Raw genomic sequence first — 15,527 nt, forward strand, 5'->3', positions numbered from 1 at the left:
CTTTGATGGTATACTTTGTATGGTAATTTGCGAATTTGTTTCATGAAACCACAGATAACATGGCATGCGCTACTCACCGTTGTATACCCCCACGATGACTGTGTCGTGTTTTCCGCCAGACAAGCGAAGAGAGTGCATGGAACAAAGTCTGTCGGATCATTTTATGTTATATGTGTGTGAATAAGCGTACAAATAACTATTAGTTACGTTCATCTTTTTTTATATTTTACAGCGCTGTGCAGATGTTCTGCTCAAAAGATGGGAGAGAGCCTCGAACATTTTAAAGAGGTATGAATTCCGTCTGCTTTACCATCTCCTGGAGAAATAGAAGATGTTGATGATGAGGATAAGACATGGCAACAGCTGCCATCTATGGGTAAGTTTTTTAGCACTTAAAAATGAGATATGACTGCATAGTTGAACTCTGAAGTATCTACACATTGTCCCTTGAGTGTGGTAGATTTCTATGTATATAAGATAACAAACTTACCTGAGCTGAGCTATGTGTAGGGAGATAATATGGGACAGAATGTATAATATTCAGTCGCTATACGCAAATTTCTATTTTTTAAACCATAATACAGTAGGAACACACATTCTTCTTTAATTTAAGAGCATTAACCCCTTCTGTTGGCAATGTTTGCTCACAGCTGATATTGATCCTCAAAGTCTTCTCTGACAGTGTCCAAAAATATCATGTGAGTTCTCTTCTGCCATTCCTGTTATGGTAGATCTTCATTCTACATAACAGAGATCTCTCTTCATGACGGTCACACCGCCTCTGTCTTATCACTGTATTGAATCAGTAGTAGAGTGTTGACTTGTGATTTCTTGTTTGGTCCCAGCTGAGGTAATAGATTGTTGAAGACAGTTGGAAATCTTTGCACATCATGTCATTGTTTTTGTCATGTTAAATATTTCCAGTGACACATTCAGTATCACTCAATGAAATTCACTGAGCTATAGGAACCATTCAGTAGAGTTTAGCTTTTGACGCTTTGATAGCACCACTTCAAGGAGGTCTGCAACTCGGTAGCTGAGGACTTCATTCCTAATGTCCTTCCTGGCGCCACATGGTTATTCAGGTGAAAATTCTACCCTAGGTCTTTGATATAAATGGCAGAGGCACACAGGGTTGTAGGAAGATTTATGCACAATATGCCTGTTGCCAGACAGACGGAAATTTCACACAGTTGAAGGTAAACTGGACGTGGTTGAGGAATCATGGAAAAAGGAAAAATTTAAGAATGTCTGGAAAGTGTAGGTATTTCAAAATCCCGCAGCTAGAGTTTTATACAATATTATACAGTTTCTTTTTTATTGTGCAATATCCCGCGAAGTTCCTCTGCCATAAACAGATTTCAGTTTTTAATATTTAAAGTTAAGACAATAACAAAAATGCTTACTTTCATGGAATTACCTAAACTTGTCAGACTGAAAAACCCTTCAGCTAAATAGGTAACTAAATTCCCCTGTCAACCTTCTTACAGGTTTCATTGTGAAGTAGTTTTTCTACTCTTAACACAAAATGTTCAGGGCTGACTTTGACTTGCTGTGTAAGTGGACAACATTCTTCTCCCAGCAACTCACAGTTAGCAAGTATTCAGAGATTATAATGATAGACAAGTTCATGACATTCTTTATTCTGTACTCTGGATGTCTTGCATAGATGTAAAAGGATCGTGAGCTGATGTTGTTGATAAAAGAAACGTTGTCAGCTCTGTGTTTGCTTGTTTGTTTATTTATTTTGTTTCTTTTCCTTTCAGGTACTGGAAGTAGGAGTAAAGAAGAAAAAATTGGAAAAACTAAAAGAATTTGTAACTGTGGTACATAATTCCCAAGTCCTCATTGACTGGAATGGTGCTAAGAAATAAAATGTTCCATTTCCACTTCTCTAGAAATTTTATTTTATAGCTGTGTATAGTTTTTTCCAGGTGAAGTGATGATTTTGAGTCAATCTATAAAAAAAGATTTTTGAGTCAGTTGGAATAATAGTAAATATCACTTTAAGAAAAGGACTTCTAGCATTACCTAGTGATACATTCTACAAATTGAAAAGCTGACTTTGACCTGCTGTGTAAGTTGACAAACAACTTTCTACTTCCAGCAACTCACAGCAAGTATTCAGATATTATAAGATAAGATCATGACAGAAATATTATAATAATAATAATAATAATAATAATAATAATAATAATAATAATTTTTTTTTTTTTTTTTTTACGAGGGATTGTGGAAAATCTTCAAAATACACTTGTGAAGGGTCCGCACTCCAAAAGTGTGTGGGATTCTTACCCACTAAAAACCACACACACTTTTCCCACGATGTGTATCATCACCCCGGAACCGCTCTTGCATTACTTCAGGGTGATATCGTGCTTTGTCTTTCAGACGTCTTCTTTCTTCATTTCTCCTTTACGAACGTTCGGTATGCTTCCAAATCCTTCTTCTTCTGACGAAGGACGTTCTCCACGTACACTGCCACGCGATCCCAGGATTCCTGGTTTCACAGCATCACCGAAATAATATTATCTGCTGTCAATTCTCCTAGTTCAGTTTCCACACATCTTCTCTGAATCGTCCAATGGCCGCATACAAAAAAGGTGTGAAATACGTCGTCAATGTCATCACAGTATATGCATGCTGCGTCATTCGCTCTGCCCACTTTATGCAGGAATTTCCAGAAATATCCATGCCCTGTTAGAAGCTGCGTGAGGTAGTAATTTACTTCACCATGGGCCCTTTCAACCCAGATATCCAAGCGTGGTCCCAGTCGCTTGGTCCATTTGCCTCGAGGGTCACTTTCCAATCTGAGTTCCTATTGCCTCATCCGTTGACTGAAGGCACGCTTCTTTGCACATTTCTTTCCCAGCTCTCCTTGGGTACGCCAGATTTCATGTCGCTCCAATGCAAGTAGGTCTATTGGGGGGCTATTGCTGCCACCGTGAGGATTGCAGGTTCGGAAACCGTGCGGTTTGCGCATGCAATACGTAAAGCCCCTCTCCGTTGTACGGCAGCTATCCTTCTCCGATACCAAGCGAATCTCAAGGATTCAGCCCAGATTTCAGAGCCATATAGGAGCACTGACTGAACCGTCGACATGAGAAGACGTCGTTTGCTGGATTTCGGACCTTTAAATATTTCCCATTAGTCTGCTAAGTGCACTCATGTATTTTACTGCCTTGTCTGTCGCTCTCTGAATATGATTCCAGAATGTGAGCTTGGAGTCAAGTGTCACTCCTAGATTTTTTGTGCTCGCAGATGTTTCAATCACTAACTCTCCCACAGTCATTGGTACAAGAGTTTCGATCCTTTTCCTCATCAGAAGAACTATCTCCGTTTTGTGTTCGGCTAATGTTAGACTGTGGTTCATCATCCATTCTTTTATGCGCCGCATCACCTGGTTCAGTTTGATTTGAGCCATTTCAACATTACGAGCTACTATCAAGGCGGCCACATCATCAGCGTAGCCCACAAGCTTCGTGTCCTCTGGCATCTCCAAACGTAACAAGCCATCATACATTATGTTCCAAAGATCTGGACCAAGGATCGATCCCTGCGCTGCACCAGCCGTCAGGCGTTTTGTCTTTTCTCCATCTTCCGTATCATACAACAGAGTGCGATCTTTGAAGTAATCTCTCATTATGCGCATAAGATATTGTGGTAGCTTGAAAGTTTCCTCAAGAGCTACCAACATGTCGCTCCATCTTGCCGAATTGAAGGCATTCTTCACATCCAGGGTCACAAGAAGTGTCAATTTACGGGAATGATGGTTGCCCATTTGTGCCCTTTCTGCTGTATTCACCACCTCCCACACTGCATCTAGCGTCGAGTGTCCTCTCCGAAATCCATGTTGGCGAACAGATAGATCCCCTGCTAGTTGAACTGCTGAGAGGATTCTGGGCTGCAGAATAAGAATAATAATAATAATAATAATAATAAACACAAGGAAAAGATAAGCAACATACACTAAACAAGGACACAATATGAACAGACGGACAACAGAATGTGGGCATTGCTGGACAACCCTGCAGAGGAATGTAACCTGGTTGAAAACCTTGAAGGTTAGAATAATAACAGTAAGTTATTTATTAAATTGACCACCTAATCAATACAATAAGTCATTGTCTTGGATGATTTACATTGATCTATTAACTAAAAATGGTACATGTTTCGCCTAGTATGAAGGCATCATCAGCCATTACCTTAACCTCGGAATAAAAATAAGCACTTGATTAACATATAATAAGATGAAATTAAATTTATTGTCATTTTTAATGTTAATTTTAGTTTTAGTCTCTTCGAGACTTTTTAAAATTAATTTCAGCTTGTTACATGTTAATCAAGTGCTTATTTTTATTCTGAAGTTAAGATAATGGCTGATGATGCCTTCATACTAGGCGAAACATGTACCATGTTTAGTTAATAGATCATTGTAAATCATCCAAGACAATGACTTATTGTATTGATTAGGTGGTCAATTTAATAAATAACTTACTGTTATTATTCTAATCAAATATCATCAATACGGATCAAAAATGATATTTATTACATGTAAAACCTTGAAGGTTAATAAGGCACCCAAAACAAACTGACAGCGATGATCGCAGACAAGTGAGGGACAGTTTGGACATACCTGCGTGCCTCCTGGAGGGACTAGCCTGTAGTAGTTGAAAAGATGTAGATTGTGTAGTGGCAGAATTTTCTTTTATAACTATTAAGCTCTCAGGTCTGCTGAAACTAATTTTCAATAAATAAATTTTTAAACTAACTGAAAAAAGAAAACATATGGTAACAGAATTATACGTAGAAAAGAAACAACTTAATTAAAATTGAATGACTTGTTTCGTTCTTGAAAGAACATCGTCAGATTCTATCAAATCACACTCAGACATGTTTAGAAATGTATAAACCCTTGTGCTTATATCTGTTTAAATCCTTAAAAACTTGAAGATTAAAGAAAGGAATTTTCTTTAGCAAGAAAATAGTTTCTAATGCATTTCAGGATATGAACTTCATCTGAAAAGGCCCAAACCTTTCTGGAGGAGGTCACACTGAAGTTATTGAGTTTTCCACTAATATCAAGATTTTGCCAAATATTTTTGTTTGACTCCTGTCACAGACAAGTCCAACAATGTGAATCCCAGCATTTTCTAGTTGAATAATATAACTTGGGTTGTTATTTTTTGACAGTATGTCACCAGGTGTGGAATTACGACTTGAATAGTACCCAATGCTTTAAAAGTTGTTCAAACATAAAATACTAGGGCATGATTTGCAATATTTGCTTGTTGATATTCTGGTTGAAGTCATCAAAGTCCACTTATCCATCTGTTTTCAAAGAAGTGCCATTAAACTGCAAATTCTTCTTTAGGTTCACTTCATCAAATATTCCTAACCTGTTTTTATCATCAACATCACCATCATTGTTAAAGGTTTGAGAAATAGCACTGACTGAATGATGTTTCAACAGATTACAAAGATATGATGGTAATGGCAGTGGCAGAAGGTCACAGTGTCTACAATGTCTGTAAACTTTCGGGGACTAAATTTTCAAGAGGAGTGTTTCCAGTAGTCCCTTAGCATAACGCATGCTTTTTTTTTTAACATTTACTATTGCTCTTTTTCAATATAATATTAATTACAGTATTATCTTCTGTTTCTTACTCAAGTCTTTCATTAGTATATAGTATTTATTTCATTTCTTGAAGTTCCCTATCTAGATCGGCATTCTTACCAAAGGAAGTTTCCTCTGGAGATGCTTAATTATTATTATTATTATTATTATTATTATTATTATTATTAATTTTTTTTTATTTTTTTATTTTTTTTGTTTTTAAAGATGAGTTCCCTCTGATTATTAGCACTAACTTTTGGTTTATCACCAGCAAGCACTAGACCATACACAGCTAATACACTGTTTTTTATTATTAAGTTAAAAAATTGTACACCAGGTATGGAATTACGATTTGAATCTATCACAGTAGGTTGTACCCAATGCTTTGAAAGTTGTTCAAACATAAAATACTAGAGCATGATTTGCAGTGTTTGCTTGTTGATATTGTGGTTGAGGTCATCAAATTCCACATATCCATCTGTGAAGTTTACTGCTTACAAATGTGGTAGTTCTGCAGACACTTTGCAGGTGAAACAGATGAAAAAAACATATTAAAATGATGTGAAACAATATCTGAAGTAGTGTAGAGGAGAGATGCTTGCCTGAGACTGACAAAATAGAATAATTAAAGCGGAATCACTGTAAATCTCAGATTTGCCACCATTTTCTGTTTTGCTAATGGCCCTAAGGTCAGCTGTCTTGAAGTCTTTCCATTGCTCCAATAGACCTCTCATCATGCATGCCCACAAGGCTCCCACCTTTGTTGAAAAGAAGGAAACCATGCAGTTTCAAACTGCCATAGCACGTGCCAGGTGTGATAACTCAATTCTACATGTTTACCATATAACAGATGGATAGCAGGCAATGATATGATGATAAACAGGGTGGAAAGTGAGGGTATGAGTGTCACAAAGAGGAAAAGTCCTCTCATTTTTAATTACTACATTGATGGGGTGGTAGTTCCTTATGGGGATCACTGTGAGTACCTAGATTTTAACATAAGGAAAGATCATCATTGGGGTAATAACATAAATGGGGATTTAACAGCTGTAGTAAGGATGTAAAAGAGAAGGCATATAAGTCTGGGAAGACTCCAATTTGAGTATGGTTTTCATGTATGGGACCCTCACCAGGATTACTTGATTCAAGAACTGGAAAAACTCCAAATAAAATTAAGTTGATTTGTTCTAGGTGATTTCTAACAAAAGAGTAGCAATTATGAAAATGTTGCAAAATATGAGCTGGGAAGACTTGGAAGAAAGGAGATGAACTGCTCGACTAAGTGGTATGTTTGAGCTGTTAGTGGAGAGATGGTTTGGAATGACATTAGTAGATGAATAAGTTGAGTGGTGTTTTTTAAAAGTAGGAATAATTAATATGAAGATATACAATGTTTCAAGATGGCTAGAATGTCTAGAATTTTTTTCCATTTAAGCTCTCCAAGTCAGCAATCACATTGCCTTCAACATGTATCTGACCAACAAAATTGTATGTACCAGCATTTAAAATCTAATTAGTGTTTTCAATAAGTTTATATAGTTGTTTCGAATGGTAGCTGCCATATCTCTCCAACCATTATTTCGTAAATACAAAAGTTGGAATTAAGAAGGACAAACTGGGACAAATATTCGTTAATAGGAAGAGGAATTAGGGATTGGGATAATTTATCAAGGGATATGTTTGATAAATTTCCAAATTCTTTGTCTAGGTAAACAACAGATAGGGAATCTTCCACCTGGGTGATTGCCCTAAATGCAGATCAGTGCTGATTGATTGATTGATTGATTGATTGATTGATTGATTGATTGATTGATTGATTGATTGATTGATTGATTGATTGATTGATTGACAAAAGACGAAGTGCTATTCACAAACATTTTTATCGCTTACAGGGTGATTTATCGTGTTTCTCCTTGTGAAGTGTGTGGCAGAGAACTTCAACTGAAAGTGTCGGTAGCGCAGTTAATATTGTTGTGCCAGAGACATGCGTGTAACTTCCAGAAATTACCTAAGAGGAGTATCTTTGTGGAGGCACATATCCCCCCCATGAAAGTGGTACATTTTTTAGGACTGTGGTTAATGGGAAACAGATCCTACTACCTGATTCTGTTCTGAAACTGTGTCCAACTGGTCATCCTAATGTAGGGAAGTGTGACCCTCGTCTTTCTTTAGCCTATACCTTTGTTTCTCGAAGTGTCAGACCGCTTTCATTTTTTTTCTCCGCGATTAGTTTTATTAGAGGATGGTTGCCCAGTTGTACTTCCTCTTAAAGCAATAATCACCATCACCAGCACTTCCTAAAAAATACATAATGGACATTTGAGTGACCGATGTCTCAAGGTCATTGTTGCACGTGAACAGTTTGTGCATGCAGATTATGATGCTGCTCACTTTATGCTGGGTTTGGATGTCTACAAGCTGTCCTAGCAGCCATTGGTACGACCCACCAGCATGAACCAATCGTGCACACCAGCCTGGTTTTACTTACTTTGCCACAGCCTATATCCTTGGTTCCAGGGTCTCTTTAACTTCAGAGAGTTCATATGCAACAACAGGGCCCTTAGATGAGTCCTGGCTTTGCTTCTGCTTACATATGCCAGGCTCCTCACTATCATCTATCCTATCTGCCCTCACTGGGTCAACTCTTGTTCTTTTTCGACCCTGATAGTATTAGAGCACTCGAGGCCTAGAAAATCCTTGACTTTCATGCACTTCATTCCCTTGTCATTCCTTGGCCGATAGCTTCATTTTTTTCCAGTTTCGGACCCCTTCATTTTTCCTTTGGCTATGGCTGGGGCCGGTAGAATAACATCCACTGTATCCCCTGTCTGTCATAAGAGACCACTATAAGGGAGCGCTCTGAAATAGGGAGTGTGGGTGGCAACTATGGGGCTCTTAGCTGAGTCCTAGCACTGCTTCCACCTACTTGTGCCAGACTCCTCACTTTCGTCTATCGTATCCGATCCCCCTGTAGGTAGGGGTGGTAGAATAACGCCCACTGCATCCCCTACTTGTCCTAAGAGGTGACTAAAAGGGACCCCAGGGGCTTTGAACTTAGAAGTGCGGATTGGCGACCATGGGACCCTTAGCTGAGTCCTAGCACTGCTTCCACCTACTTGCGTCAGGCTCCTCACTTTCATCTATCCTATCCGCTCTCCATTGGTCAACTCTTTTCCGACCCCGATGGTATTGGGCTGTGAGGCCTAGGGTGTCTTTCATTTTCACACGCTTTTTGGCCCTTGTCTTTCTTTGGCCGATACCTGATTTTTCCAAAGTGTCGGACCGCTCCCATTTGTTCTCTCTGATTACTGTTAATAGAGGATAGTTGCCCAGTGGTACTTCCCCTTAAAACAATAATCCCCATCACCACTTTTTACAGGTTATATAGTCAACAACACAATTTTATGTAATGCAGTATGTTTTGAACATATGAAAAATGGGTTTTGTTCAATTAGAATGAAGGGTAAATTTTTCAACAAATCCATTATAAATGCATACTTACCAACAAACAAGAGCCTCAATGACAGCAAAGACAATATTTATGACCTGCTGTAGTGTGTCTACCAGAGTTTGCCTATTTATGACATTAAATTGATCATTGGTGATTTTAATGCAAAATTGGAGAGAAAGGAATCTGGAGCCTGCATACTGAAATGGAGGGCCTCCATTCCAACACGAATTTGAACGGTACCAAGGTTAGCTCGTTTTTCTGTGTCATGTAATCTCAATGCCAAAGAGTTCAGTTAATTTAAATATGGAGGCCCACAAGATAACATGAATATCGCCACATGGCAACACCAAGAACCAAAATAGTGTACTAATGCAGAAGAGACATGAAAGCAATGTCACAGATGTGAACAGCTACCGAGGAGCAGACTCTGATCATCACCTTGTCTTTGGCCGGTACCTTCATTTTTCGAACTGTCAGACCCATTCCTTGTTTTCTTTCTGATCAGTGTTTTATAGACGATGGTTGTCTAGTTGTACTTCCTCTTAAAACAATAATCACCACCACTACCAGAATTCAATACCGATAGATGTCATTACCATCTGTGGCACTAAGCAAACAAAGTCTATTGCCTTATGCTATAAACAAATCAGTGGTTATACTCAGTGGCGGCTGGTGCAGAAAATCAGTTGTGTGCTGTAACCCATCCCCCTTCCAAAAAATAAAAATATTGAGAAACATACCAGAATGCAGCTTTCAAGAGGCTCACCACAGAGTTTTTCACACTGAACAAACATGCAAACAACCCCAACACATATACACATTCCTCATTTAAAAAAAACTACATTACTATATATTTAAACATACAATAACACCTGCAATGGCAAAATATTCATGAACTCAAACAGTTGGTGTGAGCGCGCAAAAACAGAACTTCCCAATGTTACCAACATCACTGAAATAAAACCAGCAACGTCGTAATGCAAAATGACATGTTATGTTTTATAGTGACATTTATAAATTAGACATCTTTATTAAAGAAAATCACAATATCATGTCCTTATTTTCACAACATAAAAAGTATAATTTTTATCATTCATCGATTTACCAAGGTGGCTATGGAATAGGCAAGTTGAGAGTATTCTATCATCTTTGGTGTTAAAAGACCTGGCGGGAACAGCTGATGGCTTCCTCTACAGTATTTTGTTTTCCCGTTTGCTTTGAGCGATCCCCTCTTAAATACTACCGCTGAGTCAAGAGGGTGCCACCTGCCACTTTCTCATTTTGGTCGTAATACAAGTGCTGCCTCTCTGTGGTAGAACGAAGAATCGCTGTGAAGTGATGTCTTGTCAGTCTTGGCAGAGTTCCTGCTTTCTGGTAAGAGGCTTAAAAATTTTCCCTGAGCTGTGATCGCACAGCCCAGCACTGCCACCCGGCGTGGAGCACACGACCAGTTGCCTGGTTGTGAGGGGAGTTGAATCATTTCCTATTCTTTGGCTAACGTATTTTTCAATGCACTGTATTTGATTGCAGATAATATTTTTAAAGTAATTTATTTTTCAATTAGGCAATGTGCTGCAGCACTTCAGCACATAAGGTACGGCCGCCCCTGGTTATACTTAGGAGTTGGTAAGAATAAAGTAGGTCCTCATCAGCAACCAACCATCAAGCAGCGGTAACAGAAGGATACTGCATCAATCACGGCCGCCAAGAAATTCCTCAAATTGAACCTGTTTACTTTCAAATCGGTGGTTGGCCCCTCCTGTGAGTGGAGGCAGTAGAACAACTCCCACGGTATCCCCTGCCTGTCATAAGAAGCGACTACAAGCGGCCCCAGTGGCTCTTAACTTGGGAGCATGGGTTGACGACCACAGGGCTCTTAGCTGAGTCTTGGCATTGCTTCCACTTACTTGTGCCAGGCTCCTACCTTTCTTCTATTCAATTCCTCCTCACTTGATCAACTCTTGTTATTTCCCAACTCCAAATCCATTAGGGTCTGAGGGCTAGAGAGTCTTTTAATTTTTACACCCTTTGTGGCCTGTGTATTTCTGTGGCTGATACCATCATTTTTCGAAGTGTCGGATGCCTTCCATTTTTTCCTTTTGAATGTAGTTATATGGAGGATGGTTGCCTAGTTGTATCTCCTCATAAAACGATAATCACTACCACCACCACTTTCTGAAGGGGTAATACTAGTATAATATGCAGTGTTCTGAAGGTGTAATACTGGTATAGTACACAGTGTTCTGGAGGTGTAATACTGATATAATACACAGTGTTCTGAAGGTGTAATACTGGTGTAGTACACAGTGTTGTGAAGGTGTAATACTGGTATAATACACAGTGTTCTGAAGGTGTAATACTGGTATAGTACACAGTGTTCTGGAGGTGTAATACTGGTATAATACACAGTGTTCTGAAGGTGTAATACTGGTGTAGTACACAGTGTTGTGAAGGTGTAATACTGGTATAATACACAGTGTTCTGAAGGTGTAATACTGGTATAGTACACAGTGTTCTGGAGGTGTAATACTGGTATAATACACAGTGTTCTGAAGGTGTAATACTGGTGTAGTACACAGTGTTGTGAAGGTGTAATACTGGTATAATACACAGTGTTCTGAAGGTGTAATACTGGTATAGTACACAGTGTTCTGGAGGTGTAATACTGGTATAATACACAGTGTTCTGAAGGTGTAATACTGGTGTAGTACACAGTGTTGTGAAGGTGTAATACTGGTATAGTACAGTGTTCTGGAGGTGTAATACTGGTATAATACACAGTGTTCTGAAGGTGTAATACTGGTGTAGTACACAGTGTTGTGAAGGTGTAATACTGGTATAATACACAGTGTTCTGAAGGTGTAATACTGGTATAGTACACAGTGTTCTGGAGGTGTAATACTGGTATAATACACAGTGTTCTGAAGGTGTAATACTGGTGTAGTACACAGTGTTGTGAAGGTGTAATACTGGTATAGTACACAGTGTTCTGGAGGTGTAATACTGGTATAATACACAGTGTTCTGAAGGTGTAATACTGGTGTAGTACACAGTGTTGTGAAGGTGTAATACTGGTATAATACACAGTGTTCTGAAGGTGTAATACTGGTATAATACACAGTGTTCTGAAGGTGTAATACTGGTATAATACACAGTGTTCTGAAGGTGTAATACTGGTGTAGTACACAGTGTTCTGAAGGTGTAATACTGGTATAATACACAGTGTTCTGAAGGTGTAATACTGGTATAATACACAGTGTTCTGAAGGTGTAATACTGGTGTAGTACACAGTGTTCTGAAGGTGTAATACTGGTATAATACACAGTGTTCTGAAGGTGTAATACTGGTATAATACACAGTGTTCTGAAGGTGTAATACTGGTATAATACACAGTGTTCTGAAGGTGTAATACTGGTATAATACACAGTGTTCTGAAGGTGTAATACTGGTATAATACACAGTGTTCTGAAGGTGTAATACTGGTATAGTACACAGTGTTCTGAAGGTGTAATACTGGTATAATACACAGTGTTCTGAAGGTGTAATACTGGTATAGTACACAGTGTTCTGAAGGTGTAATACTGGTATAATACACAGTGTTCTGAAGGTGTAATACTGGTGTAGTACACAGTGTTCTGAAGGTGTAATACTGGTATAATACACAGTGTTCTGAAGGTGTAATACTGGTATAATACACAGTGTTCTGAAGGTGTAATACTGGTATAATACACAGTGTTCTGAAGGTGTAATACTGGTATAATACACAGTGTTCTGAAGGTGTAATACTGGTGTAGTACACAGTGTTGTGAAGGTGTAATACTGGTATAGTACACGGTGTTTTAAATCAGGTTTTTTTCACAGTTTGTGTTTTAGTCTATTCAACAGATGTTTGCTGTAAGTTTTCACATCAACTGTTTCACTCAAGTAACTACTAAAGCTACATCTGAGTATGTATACCCTAAGTACATTCCTCCTTAAGTTCAGTACAGCACTTCTGCCTGTGTCTGAAAAACTTAAGGAAAGTTATTCTAAACCATTGATGCCTAAGACGTCTATAAAACATTATGTGAAGATCTGTACTCTTCACAGTAGTGGCGCCAAGATCAGCAGGAAGATCATGGTTTTGAAGATCGAACTTCAAAGTCTGAAGCTTATCAAAGCTACACAGAGCTACAAAGCACTGTGGGGTCAGTTGTTCACAATCAAATATTTTGAGATATCTCAACTCCAAGATTGCTTGAGGGTGGATCACAGAAGCATCTGTTATGTAACTGATCCTCATAAAACACAGGAACGTCAGCTTCTTACAGTTAGAAAGATACTTGAGTTCTTGATCCCTGAAAACGCAATTTGGAGAGTGTAAAGGGCAGAACTCTGCAACCAGAAGCAATACTTGTTCATATTGTATACTGTATCTCTATCACTATTTACCGTAATCACTATTCCCCCTGTGGTTGAATAATAACACCCACGGTATCCCCTGCAGGTTGTAAGAGTCAACTAAGAGAGGTGCCAGGAGCTCTTAAGGCGACAATCCAGAGATAAAAATCGATATTTTGGTCATTTTGCCGATTTTTTTTAAATGACTGAAATTGAAAGGATTGAGTTTCTTCTTTCTTGTCATGAAGTTATTCCATTGAATTCAAACAATTTATCACTTTAATAATGCTTTGTTTGCTGGACTGCACACAACAGAAATTAGCGTGGCATCTGCTGAACTGCTTTGTTAGGTAATAATGTCATTGTCACGTTTCCATTCAATCAAATATGCCTGTTTCTTTGCAATTATGCATCCATGGGTTGGCCAACAGCCCCTCCCCCAATAGTTATACAGAATCCAGCTGTAAGATCTGACATATCTGACATATTTCTGAATGAATTTGTAAAGCCTGTAAAGCCTGTTACAGACTAATATTTCAGTACTCTACCGTCATTGAGTAACATTGTATGCTTGTATTGGTATTCCTGAAGGTACTACAATAGTGCCAACAACTATAAGTTGTTGTTTTTTTTTTTTTTTTTTTTTTTAAGTTCTGTGGTGGTAGCGAGTTTGTTTACTTTTGTGAAGTACGCTCGCAAGTAACCTCTTGGAGTTGCGTATCAAGATGCTATTATTATTATTATTGAAAGATAGTGTGCTGTAATAATTAATAGCCTGTATCCAAGGGAATAAAGAATATGCGTAAACATAAATCAGCCTTAGCTAAGCGACGAATTGCTGAATTTTGATAGGAAAGAAATGGGGATCAGCTATTACATCTCCCTGCCGTAGTCCAGTTATAATTTCAAATGTCTCTGATGTTTCACCCCTAAACTTCACTTTTGGTTTGGTGGTTGGTGAGAGACAATTTTATCATGTTTATTAATTTGGGGTGTAGTCCAAAATTTTAAAAAGAGATTCTCTATGGATGCAATCATAAGCTTTCTTGAAATATATAAATGTTATCACTATATCTCTGTTTCTTCTCCTGTTATAGTCAATTATCAACTTAAGACTCATGATCTGATCAGGACAGCTCCTCCAGGGTCCGAAACCTCCTTGATATTCTCCTAGTTCTTTCTCAAGTTGTAAACTTATCCTATTAAGGATGATTATTGAAAATATTTTGTATGTTGTGTCTAGGAGTGAGATTCCCCTGTAGTTATTAAGGTCGGTTTTGTCTCCTTTTTTGTGCAGTGGATGAATGAGGGCTGTTGTTCAGTGTTCTGGTAGTTCTTCTTTAATCCAGATAGAGACAAGTTGTTGATGGAGGGCAACTTTTGCTGATGTTCCTGCATATTTCCAGATTTCCGCAAAGGTCTGATCTTCTCCTGGCGCTTTGTCGTTTTTTAATTTATTCAGAGCTTGGTAGACTTCCTTTATTGTAGAGGGATTGATGTTCTCTGGTGGTGTTTTTATCGGGTGTTGGTAGCCAAATGAAGGAGTTCTGTAGGTTCCTCACAATTTAAAATCTTGTTGAAATATTTAGCCAGAATTTCTGCATTGTCTTTATTGTTATGAGCCAGCTTACCATCTTCATCCTTCATCAGTAGGGTCGGGGGTTCATATTTTTGGAGCTGCTTTCTAAAGGTTTTGTAGTAGTCCCTTGATTGGGTTTTATTGGATTGTTCTTCAATTAACTTCAGCGTGTCCTTATGATGTTGTCTTTTTATTATTCTTAAGCTTCGGGTAGTTTCTTTTCTCTGTTTTACCAGATTTTGATAGGATATTTCTGCTTTTTGAGACTGATGTAATAGCCATGCCTGATGTCTTTTCTCCACTCTTTCATCACATTCACTGTTCCACCATTGGTGTTTTTTATGTGGTTTAATTGGAGCCAGGTCTTCTGCAATTTGTTTAAGGTTGTGTACTAAGTCTTCAAGTTTATCTGTGATTTTTATTTTTTCAGTTGCTTTCTGGTAATTTTTGTTGTTGATTAGCTGGGTAGGATCTATTTTTCTTTTAGTTTTAAGGGCTTG

This window comes from Anabrus simplex, chromosome 13 (assembly GCF_040414725.1).
Source record: "Anabrus simplex isolate iqAnaSimp1 chromosome 13, ASM4041472v1, whole genome shotgun sequence".
Lineage (NCBI taxonomy): Eukaryota > Metazoa > Arthropoda > Insecta > Orthoptera > Tettigoniidae > Anabrus > Anabrus simplex.